Raw genomic sequence first — 12,793 nt, forward strand, 5'->3', positions numbered from 1 at the left:
GGAGCAGCACTGTCTCAGCAGAGGCAGAGGGAACCGCTCAGAAGGTGAGTGAGGAATCATCCCGATGGGACACACGGGCTCAGACGGGCCAGTGGCCTGGGATTCACAGGGCAGGGAGGAGTTCTATTCACTAGGGGTCGGGCCTTGGCATTTCTGACCCAGGGACGTGACGCGCACACCAGTGCAACGCCCTGATTTCTCTGCTCACTCTATTAGAACCACATCCAGGTGCCATCAGGGCACAAAGATGGTTCATTAAGAGGCCAGACCGAAAAGCCAGGGGTCTGTGTGGCTGAGGTGGCCCCAGGAATGGTGTGGACGCCAGGGTCCCCTGTAGTCCGGTCACCACAGCAGGCCCCACCGGGTGCCTCCTCGCAAGCCTGCAGCGCGGCCTGTGTCTCTGCACACCTCAGGCAGAGGAACAGTGCGCTTACCTTGCCATTGCCGGTCAGCCTGCTTTCCACATGCAAGGTAGTGACAATCTCTTCTTCCATGATCCTAGGGGATTATCCTGTGTTCCCCCAGGGACATGTACTGTGACAACAATTGCCTCAAAAAAGTAACTTTTTAATCTTTTTTTAGAGGTGCAGGTCTTTGCCATCTTCTTTCAGAGAACCAGTGTGGTATAGTAAAAGGAGAACATGTTTGGAACTGAATAGATCTGGGTTTGGATCAGGACTCTGCCACTAGGTGAGACCCCTTTTCCCATCTGTAAAATGGGGATGATACATGGATCAGATGGTTGTCCTGAGGACTCGTAAGGCGCCTTGAGTAAGTTATCTCCCACAATACTAGACCCGCAGGCAGCCCTCAGCTCAGCAGCTTTCATAACTTTTAGTCCCCTGGGAAGCACCAAGGATCTTACTGATTACTTAAATGTACTGCAGTTACAGGATTGGGTTCTAATGCATGTAGAAGAAAAATATATATATCTAACATGCCTCTTAGGTTTGTTTTCCCTAACTAACAAATTTATTTCCTAATTAGGAAAATTTAAAGAATTCTTGCCTTTCAGAAATTGAGCAGTGAGGCGTGTTAGGATTGTTTCGTGACACGATGACTGCAAATGCACAGAGCTCAGTGCTGAGCAGGAGCCCAGGCCTGGTCCTCACATGTGCTAACAGAGCAGGAAGAGGTGGCGACCTTTTGAGGATGGCCGTGCTGCTGGGTTTTTTCTTTATGCATTTTTAAATTACTTTGACATTTTTCATTATGAAATGCTCTTAGCTTTGCATTTTGAATTATGTTAGTGAACCCTGAGGCCAAATGGTGAACATCTGACTTTGAGATCTATTGAATAAATTAAAAAAAGAAAGTATGCAAGTGGACTAGTGACTCTTTTAAAATAAAAACCCATCTCAAATTCCATTATTTTATTATATATTTACCAAATTTTTATGCATGAAGCATGGTGCATTTGAAGTGGAGAAAATTGGGAAAATTAGATTTCACTAAGTGCTGAACTTCTCCACACACAATTAAAACCTGTTTGAAAGTGTATAATCTACTGAGATCATCAATCAGGCCTCTTTCTCGGAAGAACATGGAGAGAGCTCAGGGAAAACAAGTAGGGAAGCCAGGCCTCATCGTAGAAGATGAACAGAGCCACCTCTTCCTTGTAGCAGTGACAGGGTCTTCTGCGTAGAGGTGAAGCACACAGGCTTTCCCTTTTTCTTGGCATCAAAAGATGATTCTGAGCACCCTGCCCTAGAGTGTGACAGTAAGGGAGTAGTTTCATCTCACTACTTCTCAAGTGACCACCTGAAAAAATACTTTAAAAGTCTATGAAAACCCAATTTTTGCAGTATGGAATAAGGAAAATTTATTCTCCGGGTGAAGGCCTCCTGTAAGAATAAGAGTTGGATAGTTACCATCATTAAATGTTATATCAACTGGGAAGAAACTGCCAGTTAAATCAGAAAATCCTAGGATGGCTGCCCCAGCATCAGGTTAACAGGAGGAGAGGTAGCTGGAGGGCTATCCTGCTGGGAACCCCCAGGTCTCAGCACCCTTCAGGCCGAGAAGTCAGGGGGAGCAGCAGGAGCCTCTGGAGCGGGCTGTCTATGGGCGGTGCTTACAGGTTTGCGGGAGGGGGAAGCGGCGGAGAGAGGAAACAGGCGCTAGACCATCAACGCTGGTGAAAGTCAGCGCGGACGGGTTGTGTGAGGAGCAGGTTTCGCCTTCTGTCAAATCTACCAAGACCAAGCATTGTGGCAAAACACAAGGCAAGACAGAAATGCCAAGGGGATTCCAAGCCGAATCCAACAGTGAGGTTTGCATGAGATTCACGTGCTGAGAAGGGGGAGGCCACCGGCCAGGTCACAGGGGACGTTGGGTCAGCCCTCAGGCTGTGGGAACTGCCGACACTTCTGGAACAAAAGAGGGAAAAGTGAGCAGCTCACAAACAGAAACTGTGCACTCGCTTTTCTCCTAGTTGAGCTCAGAGTGAAGTGACCTGCTAGTGTAACACCAAGTGCTCTCGTCTACCACCTGGAAATCCGGTCCCGGAAGGCAAAGGGACAAGGTCTTGTTCCTCCCGATTCCCCGGCAGGCGCCTGGCCTGGGTCTTTATAGGAGGCCTGCTCCAGCGTGCACTGGGGAAGGCGGTTGCTCTGTTTACCAGGTGAAACAGTGTTCAAACCACCTTGCAATGGACTGAAGTTCATCCTCCCCGCCAGGCATGTATTGAAACCCTATCCCTCCAAGCATGCTACCTGGACGCCGTACGTAACTGAAGGGACCAGGGTGGGAGGGTGGCTTCCTCAGGAATGGGACCCCAGGGAGCTCTCCGCCCTCTCTTCCCCACTGGACACAGCGACAGGTGGCAACCAGGAAGAAGGCCCTCACCAGGCAGCGGTCATGTGAGCCCCCGGCCTTGATGCTCCTCCTCTGGAATTGTGAGAAACAAGTTTCTGTTGCTTACACACTGCCAGTCTGTGGAACGCGGTGCAGCAGCCAGAGCGAAGCACACTACTTCCTCCTGCTATGCCCGAGATGACAGAGTGGATCATTTGGGACATGCGGCTTGCGGCCAAATAACCCCACTGCATCTTTGAAACAAAAACAGCAAACGAAATGAATCAAGGTGCAACATGCAAAATGATGTATGCATTCTGCTCAATTTAATTGAATTCTAATTAAATTACTTGGAGAAAGATAAATTAGATTATTGTGCAGGCACATTTCAGACAAACTTAATAAAGCTCTGTAAGTGCAGAAGGCAGAAAAGGCCTTGTTTAATGACTCGGTCTCTGACACATTCTCATGGAGGGAAGGCAAGGTCAGGCTGACCTTGGGTCATTTGTCCCTTGAGTAAGACAGATATCACATTAACTTCAGAAAAGCTGGCTAGAAGAGGCTAGTTCATACTTGTATTGATGGTGAAATCATGAGTTGCAGCATTTAGTTTCGTGTTTCCACCTATATTTTTCCCTCTAAGGGTGTGAGGTGCTGGTACAAGGATGGTTTCTATCGAGAAGGACACAGAGAGCCCGAAAGCACATGTTGCCCGAAGCCTTATCCTTCTGTTCTGGAATCCCAGAGAGGGGGCTCTGTCAGGGGCAGAGAAGGCTGCCCCAGAGAGAGGAGGGCACAGATGTTCTGCACTGAGGGAAGAATCCCCAAGGCGAGACAGGTCCTGCAGGTGCCAGGTGCCAGGCGGGGCAGGGGACGTCTCAGACATGTGGCAGCAGAATGGCTGGTAGAGCATCAGAGAAGCTGTCTCCTGGGGGCCAGGCTCCGCCAGAGGGCCCCTGTGACCAAGGGTGCCAGACTACAAAGCTCCTGGTTCTGAGGGACAGGGCAGGCTGGAAAGCACACGCTGCAGCCAGGGGGTCTGGGCATCTGTTGGGTCCTAGAAGGCTGGGGGCCAGTTGAAGGGGTGCAAGGGAGGAGGATAGAGGAGCCTTCCCCTCCCAAATGCCCGGGAGAATTCCCTCTGACTCAGACTAATTTGTTTTGTGAAAATCTGTTTTACTAAAACATCTCCATTTCTTCCACTTGTGGAAGTTTTATTTCCATTTTGGAAGCTAAGAGAAAGCATCTTGCTTCCCTGAAATCTCTCTTCTACTCCTAAGGTGAATAGGAATGCAGCTCTTGACTGGGAGTAGGGGTAGGTGGAGTCTGAGAGGGTGCAGAACAGGCACAGGGGAAAGGGTTAGAAAGCTGAGGATGTTTAGACGATGCGACACAGGATGAACGAGGAACAGGTAAGGGGCCACGTGCAGTAGTATCTAGAAAGGCAGAGCTATTCGTAAATGATGATCATCTACTTTCCTGAAACAACAACATAGAAAACCCATAGGAGAATGGGTCAAGCACCAGGGTAAGGTTCCTGGGACTGAGGGTACTGATGCTGCCGAATTGACTCTGTATTCCAGCCCCACAGTCGATCCGAGGAGAGGACCAGGCCCCCTGCAGGGCGGGGCATGATGCCCCTGTGGCGCTATTCCTGGGTGTTTTCCAGGGGTCCTCTCATCCAACCTCCGACACCGTCGAAGAGAAGTTAGGGAGAGATGCTGCCCCTCACTGACTTGGTCCTTTCATGTTCGGCACAGGGTGTTTGGCTGCAGTAGACAATCCCAGAACACATCCGCAATGCTTTCCTTTTCGACAGTTGTGGAAATACTTACTAAAAGTGACTAGAGGTAGGGCAGGACTCAGACTGGTTTTGCAGTTTTAAGAATGAAAAAAAGAATTCAGCAGTAGGCAGGCTGTGTTAGTCAGCTCCTATTGCTATAACAAATACGGAGAGAATCAATCCATGAGCAGAAATCAGGGCAGAAGCACCAGAAGATCTAAACCACTCACCCCTGGCCTGGAAGCACGAGAGGGAAGAGGGGCCTCAATCCCCTTCCATGGCTCGAACTGGAGCCCTAAATACTCCCTACCACACCTGCCTCTCCAAGGCTCCACCACCTCCCGCAGGAGGCCAAGGACCAAGCCGCCCCCACAGCACACTGGGGCCCCGGAAGATCTAGAACAGCATGGTGAGCGAGGGAGAAAAGGTCTGCACCTTCTCCTGCTGCAAAAGTGAATCTTCAAGATACGGTCCCGGGATTCAATGCTAACAGAATTAGATGCTAAAGGAAACAGAAAGGCTTACTTCTGCTAGGGCATGCATGTTAACACAGACTTAAGAATCCCAAATAGAGACAATTAAATACCTGAAGGTATCTCAAAATGAGCTCCGTCAAATGTCTCAGCACGAGGGGGACAAATCTAAGTGCAGAGCTCAAGCTGAAGGAGAAGCTGACACGGAGCAGTATGCTGGGTGAGGTCAGCACCCGAAGTTCACACAGAGGCACGAGCACAGAGACTTCTGAATGCTTTGAATGAAGGCCAGGGCTGACCCCCGGAAGGCCACGGAGACCGTGATGCTAATGCACGCCCGACCCCGGCAGAGGGGAGGGGACTGAGCAGGCCTGGAAGGGAGGGCAGGAGATCCAGGTCCTCTCCCTAGAGCCCGGCTGGCTGTCAGCATCACGCCCGTGGCCAAGATGACCGCGCGACCTTCGGGCTCCTGATCTCATGGTGCAGATGGAGCCAGCGCTCCTGCCTCCGAGTGAGTGCTGACCAGGCACTTGCACCTCTGCAGTGTGTTCACCCACCCCACCCCACCCCCCACCCCCCGGCTGTCCGCTCCCGGCCTCCGGGGAAGGTGGTGCCTACCGCAGGTGTTTAATGTGTGCGTGGGACGCAGATGCTGAGCAGCCAGGCCCGGCGAGGGGCGACAGCACAGGGTCCCGCAGCACTCAGAACAGAGCAGCAGAGGGGCCACGGCCCACAGCCGAGCGCAGGCCCGTGCCCCTCTGTTAAACAGCACTAAGCTCGTCCTGCCAGCGCTGTGGCCCGCCAGGCTCTGAAGCCCCCAGTGACACTGCGAGCAGCGCTCTGATCCACAGCACATGTGACCTGGACGAGGGGGCTAAGAACAGGCACAGGGCGGCTATGGCCCTGGCTGCTTAGGGTTAGAACTGGGCGCGGGGTGGGCAGCTGGATGGTGTGCGAGGGGTGCCGCACGGTGCCCAGCTCAGCGTCACAGAGGGGAGGTTTTCCCACAGCCCGCGGAGAAGCGACCTCTGTTCCTGGACTCTCCCTGCTTGATCTGATTTGACTTTGTGAACCCTCGTTAAGAAATGAGCTTTCTGACGCGTCCCTCGCTCGCTCTGACAGGACAGGAAGTAAGCACTCGAGTTTCCCCAGTACCGGGGACTGGATCCAGGCTCTCCGCACTGAGCGACGGCCCTAGTCCTGCTCTAACTTCTCGGTCGGAGACAGGGTCTCGCCAAGTTGCTAAATTGCCTCTGCTGGGCTCCAACTTGGCGTCCTCCTGCCTCGGCCTCCCGGAGTGCTGGGGTCGCAGGCGTGACCACCTTGCCTCGCTGCAAACACTCAGATTCTCTCTGGGATTCTACAGCAGGGAAGAGGAGGCCTGAAGGAGGCTGGGGGGGGAGGGGGGAGGGGCAGGCGGAGGGCGGGGCCGCAGACCTGCACCCGCTGCGCGGCTCTGCAGAGGGAGGCCAAGGCCTGCGAAGCTGCACGGTGCCCTTCCTGTGGACGCATGCGCGTGGGCCAGCCAGCCTCTCAGGCGCTCAGCCCAGGGAGAGGCTCCTCCCCGCGCACGTGCAGACAGCGGGCCACCCTGCTGACCACGGAGCGGCGGCCCGGGCACCTTCAGGTCGGCCTGCGCGCCCCGGCCTGGCGCCCGCCTCCTGCCCAGGCGCATCGGCCTCCTGCTCTCCGGGACTGGGCAGGGATGAGGGCCGTGGGGCGAGATCACCGGTCCCTCCCAGGCCTGGCCTGCAGGGCAGTTTCTTCCTCCTTTCCTGTTTAGTAGGAGAGGAGCCGGGGCAAAGGAGGGGAGCAGGCCACGTTGCAGCCCGCAGGGCGCTCCCCAGGTCACCCAGGAAGCCGCGCCGGGAGCCACTGCCCATGTCCGGGACCCACGAGACAGCGACCTCACAAGCTGCGCTGGGCCAGGAGGCAGCCAGCTACCGTGCACCGAGGAAGCCGCGCCTGAAAGTCTGTAATCGTCGGTAACAACAGCGGGGACAAAATAGCGCCCGTGTCTGTCTGCATTACAACGAGGGAAGAAGAAGAAATCAAAGCTATTCCAACTTGAGAGGTGAAAAGCGGTTCATGTCATTTTAACCCCAAGATGAAACTCAAGAGAAAACAATCGTCCCTTTGGTAATTTTGCACATTGAAATATTTCTTTGCAGTAAAATCTGGCCTATTTTATTCTATCAGTATGATTAACTTTTCCATAAACTTGTTCTGTGTGAAAATTCATTTTGTTTTCCAGCCAGAAATGTTGTCATTTATGCATCTAAAAACTAGTTTTACTGGGAAGAAATGACTCTTCTTAGAAACTAAAAATAGCCCTGCCTCTAAATTTGGGAAACCATCTTCTGGGCCAGGCACTGGCTTTCCACTCACTGCCAACCCTGGGAGGCTTCTGCAGGTGCTTTTGTCTTTATTCTTCTCTTTCCTTTTTTTTTCTTTATCACCGAGCAGGCGAAACCTGCAGAACTGTGGACCAGAGGCCCCTGGGCCTGGGGCTCTCTCTCCCGAGGGCCCGGGCCTGGTACACAGCTCCCATATCGGCCCTGGAGATCAGAACCAGCCCAGGACAGCTCTGTTCGGAGGCCACAGCCAGGGAATTCTGTGCAGCTGGCGATCAGGGTCGCTCCACGTTGTGAGAAATAAGTCACGGTGGAGATCTCAGCTCTTATATGGTGGCAATAACAACAATAAAACACTTTCCAAGCACTTACTGCTCGCAGGCACTGCCAGCTTTACATGGATTAATCCTGTGACATCTGCATCAGGCAGGAACCTGGACTATCCTCACTTTATAGGAGAGAAGGCAGGCCCAGAACAACAGAGGAGGGAGTCTGTGAGATCACAGAGCACACACAGGAGAGATGCACATGCGATCCACCAGCCCGACTCCCTTTGAGCTCTCAGCTGGAAGCCAGGCAGCCATGCAGGAGCACACTGCAGTCAGACTCTCGACCTCTGGGCTACGGGGTGGAGTGAATGGGGGTTGAGGCAGGGAGGGAGGGGTAATCCACTCCAAACGGCCCTTTCCATTTGCCCGGGTTGCTGGAACAGCTTGCTAAGCACAGGCCTGTTCTCTGAATTACTCAAGGTCTGAGGCTCCATCTCCGAGGTCCTTACAAAATAGTACATAAAGGATGGCTTGTGCCCTGACACTGGGGCTCATGGGGTTTTCCTAACAGCAGTCTTTAAAATATTACATGAAACCACTTTTAGAAAGACCTGTTTCAGAAATCTCTGTGACTGTAGCGCAGAGATGGGATGAGTAATCAGTGGCCCGATGTGCACTACTCTGTTCAGTACATATTTATGCTTCCACAGGCATATGTAGTTGAGTAGTCACAGAATGAAAGCGAGTACATTCTCTGGCCTTTGTGTGGCAGCATGGGAGGTTGGGAGTTGCCATGTCAGCAGATGCAAACCTTCATCCACCGAGAGGAGGGAGAAAGTGAGCCCCCAGCACAGGAACACGGGCAGAATGCCACCCTGCTGTGCGAGACAGCCAGGCTCTCGGGAATCTCCCGAGAAGGCGAAGGGGTCACCCCAGAGACAGAAACTAGGCTGGGGTGTGAGGGTCATTCATGATAGTGAGGAACTGAAAATGAACTAGGAGCTTAGCTTCATCTCTCATAGCAACACCACAGTGCATTGAGCTGATGGACAGTGGGCAGCAGTTTCCTATCATTGCAGAAGACTGTAGTGAAGTACAGTGTTTGGAACATAATGCCGAGTGAAATAATGCCGCTATTATAATATCTGCTTTCACCACAAGTGCATAAAATTAGTGTATGTACATTAACAGTTCTCTAGACTTTCTATGTTGCAATTTTGATTGATCAGCTAGAATTTCTTACTTCTGAATCTGTTCTCTTGAGATGGCCATGGCGTAACTTGGAATCACAGGGACACATGTGACGGAGAGAAAGCTCTGGTGCGTCCGGGGCAGTGTGGTCCTGGGCCGACCAGCACATGTACAGACCGCAGCCTTGAACAGTGGACAACAGGGACATTTCCTGGTCCTGGTCTGAGGGCAGCCTTCCTGGCATGGCATGTCAGATATGTTATGATTGATCAGAAGATGGTGAAGTATTCTCAAGTAATTGCATGAAAAATGCCTATTTTTAGAACCATAAAATATTTATAAAATCTCTACATACTTTCCCTCTTCCTTGATTGGCTTTGGTTCTGTTGCTTTTGTTTAAATGATTTATGGTCTCTGATCCCTTCTCTGTAATCCAGTTCAAATCCTCTCTGATTGTAGTGCAGTAAAAATAGGTAAGAGATAATAATACTGCTTCATGCATACAAAGTAGTGGCAGGTCTCTGAATACAAAGTTGAGGATGAAATTGAAAAAGAGATTACCTTCAGGGCTACGTGACTCCACATTCTGAACATTTGACATTGTGTAATGTGATAAGACCAAGTGCCGTGCATTCGGTATGATGTACCCAAAAACCTACAGCTACCTTCTTTCTTCAGTTACAGCTGCCCAAGGAAGACACAGTATTCTAAATAAAGCAATTCTTTCCACTGGTTTCTGTGGAGGGAACTAGCATCATTTTGCAGATGCACAAAATAAGGCATACATTTCCTAAAAAGCCTGTGTAGACTAACAATAATAGTAGTAATAGCTAAAATGAACTGAAATCATAGGATGTGGCAGGCATGTACATAGAGCTTACAGTGGCTGTCATTTAATCGACTCAACAACTCTCTACAAGAGGCACCAGAATTAATTTCCAGATTGCACATGAGGAAACAGCTAATGGGAGGGGAAGACTGTGTCAAGCTAGGGAGACAAATATCTCGAAGTGTCAATCAGATGATGCTAAAAAGCTTGGAATTACGATGCATTTCATTAGTAATGTAGTTTAGAAGCCGTGTTGTACACTATGGGTGGAGGGTGGAGAGTCTGGAAGATTCCGGGTCAGACAGCAGGCAACCGAACAAAGAGAAAAGCGCCTGACAGTTACCGACGTCCTTGTGTTCGGGAAGTGTCTGAAAGTTTTCTAATGTCCTAAACAACTTCCTGAGGCAGTCTTGCTCACACCCAGCCTCTCTGGCTGTGCACTCTGTCTGCAGCACAGCAGAGGGGCCTTGGAGCAACTGCATTAGGAGTAAATGATCTCCTAAATAGGTACGGATGGCCCCCTTCATAGGAAAGCATTAAGATGAGGCCTTCGCTTCCTGTCCTGTTCTCCCTTTCTCGAACAGCCCAGCTCAACCTATTTGCAGTAAGTCCTGCTGATTCGGTTTCCAGCTCTGCTTGCAAATCCATGCCTCACCCAGCAGCCAACACGCAGTCCCGGCCTCCACCCTCCCGGAGACCTGGCTGCCCGTTGCTGCCTGCAGCAGCCCTGGAGTCTCTCTTCACGATGCCGCTGCAGGGAGCTGCAGGAAACGCAGGTCACCTGAAAGTCCTGGCTGGGAACGCCTGGACCGCGACTTCCTCTGTCCTTTTGCACAGCCCGGTCACCCCAGCTCCACTGCTTCCCACCGCCCCTCTCGGAATCTCCACTCCAGCTCTTCTCAGGTTCGGGTGCTGCCCACCTCCTGGACGCCCTCAGGGAAGCCACTTGTCCGTCCTTTACCCGCCCAGGCCTGCCCGGCTGGACCCGAAGCCCATGAGGGGCAGGGCAGACCCCTCCCAGGCTCTCACCGAGGACACACTTAGTGACACTAGAGATGTCAGCAAGGCGCCAGCAAGGTGCAGAGTAGACACTTGAATCACTTATCCTAGTGGAACATGCAAAGTTGAAACACTGAAATCCACAGATAAAATTCAAAGAGCAGCCAACTTGGGATGCGGGAAGTTACTTTCTAAATGTTTGATTCAAATTAACTCATCTAATCCTAACCAAGGAGAGCAGGCCTGGTGTCTTTCTTTTCCTGAGGAAACACCAGGCCCCCCAAATTCCATCAATGAAGGGAGTGCTAGGGCTGCTGCCAGGGAAGGCTTCACCCCAACCACTCTGCCTCCCAAGCGAAGCCCAATTGTGTACACTCTGAATTCACTTTTTCAAAGATGTTTTAATCCAGCATCACTCTGTCGCATTTTTAAAATTTATTTTTATTATACACTGACAAATTAGAGTTATAAATATTCATAGGCTACAGAGTGATATCATGATTTTTTTAATACAATGAGGAATGATTAAATCAAACTGATTAACATACCCATTGCCTCAAATCTGTAATGTTTTTGGCGATGAGAATATTTGAAATTTCTCTCCGAGCTGTTGAGATGTGCAGTACTCAACCATTAGCTGTATTCACCACGATGTGCAACTGATCTCCTATCTGCCTGGTGCAGTATCACTTCTGGTGTGCCCTGGCTGGATGCCACCGGGAATGTCCGATGCCTCAGGAATGAGCCAGACAGGAAGAATGATGGTCGCCCTCAGGCAACAGGAGCCTGAGAGCCACCGGCCCTGGACCTGGCTGGCTGAGCGGATGTCAAGACGTCGGCAGGTCCGCCTCCTGCTCACAGGAGGTGTCTGGCTCCCTGCACCCAGCAGCAGGGAAAGACTGAGCCCTCGTGGGGCCTGGCTGGATGGCTGCCTGCCCGCCACGGTTCTGGGGAGTTTGCCTCCTTCGAGAACCCTGACAGATGGGAGACACTGAGGACCAGGGCCGGGAGGCTCACCCTGGGCTGCCCAGGGAGCCGAAGACACCCAGAAGTTGCTTATGAATCAGCAGGGCCAGTCAGTGAGTTCTCACTCTTTCCAGAACTTTCTCAAGAGCACAATTTACTCATGTTCACCACTCAGAAATTCCGGTGAACAACATCACACCAAACATGCTGCGTGGACAGTGGCCGTGAATCCACCCACGAGGAGCAGCAGAGGGCCTCATCTGCGTGTGCCTGGCTGCCCTTCCCAAATCACAGAGCAGCTGAGGGAGCAGAGGGGACAGCGCTGCCTTGCCTCAGGAGCAGCAGGTTTTCACAGAGGCCTTCAGTCCATCATCTTGAAGCAAACCCCAAACGCTCAACTCTGAAAACATCATTGTTTTTTTACAAATAAATCAATGGGTTCTTGTTTTTTTCTCTTAATGCAGCACAGACCCGCAAGCACTTCCTTCCGGATCCGGACATGCGTGAGTCTGGTGCAGCCAGGATGCCGGGGTGTGGGAGGACATGGAGACACCCTCAACCTTTCTCTGGCCCCTGATACCTGTGCTGGAGCTTTGCGTCATTATCATTCACTGTTCACGTGCTTGCCACCAATCGTTTTGCACACTGTGAAGGATGAACTGTAGAAAGAGTAGGTCAGAAGCCACTGCAGCACTTAGCACTTGTAACTGTTAATCACTTTTACAGTCCAGGATTGTAGTGACACCTTGACAGCCCATGGCATTTTCTGAAGTGATCTCGAGATAAAATGGAAACACCCAGGTCTGCCAGGAGGGCGAGGCTGTCCTCATCTCCAGGACCTTCCCGTGGCCCTGACAGGGACGTGGGCGTGACCTGAGCAGGTGGCCCCTCTCCGCCGCCTGGGTGTTGGCTGAGGCTCGGGCTCTGCTATCCTCTCCTCCCAGGACACAGGGCTGGGCCCCTCCACCACCCAGGGGGCTCTGGGACCCCCGGCCTGCAGAGCACATCTGGGGAGAGAATCATGACCCCAGCCCCTGCAGATTGTATTCTCCACACCACGCCAGTCAGATTTTTACTTCTTTTTCACCTGGCACACATTAGTGGCACAGAGCAGAGATTGATTCTGTTATATG

The 12,793-nt window shown here is 51.8% G+C and overlaps 1 protein-coding gene and 1 long non-coding RNA gene across 5 annotated transcripts in view; one reads left to right on the top strand and one right to left on the bottom strand.

Moving 5' to 3' along the window:
- The window catches only part of Slc35f1 (solute carrier family 35 member F1), a 310,829-nt gene that overhangs the window by 141,941 nt on the left and 156,095 nt on the right, over positions 1-12,793 (bottom strand). The gene's annotated exons all lie outside the window — the stretch shown is intronic.
- LOC147824288 (uncharacterized) lies at positions 6,461-7,790 on the top strand. Its single transcript, XR_015442602.1, has 2 exons — positions 6,461-7,191; positions 7,519-7,790. It is a non-coding gene; the product is annotated as an uncharacterized LOC147824288 (long non-coding RNA).

This window comes from Heterocephalus glaber, unplaced genomic scaffold (genome assembly GCF_053883595.1).
Source record: "Heterocephalus glaber isolate CG9 unplaced genomic scaffold, H.glaber_assembly_v1.0 deba00001550, whole genome shotgun sequence".
Classification (NCBI taxonomy): Eukaryota; Metazoa; Chordata; class Mammalia; order Rodentia; family Bathyergidae; genus Heterocephalus; species Heterocephalus glaber.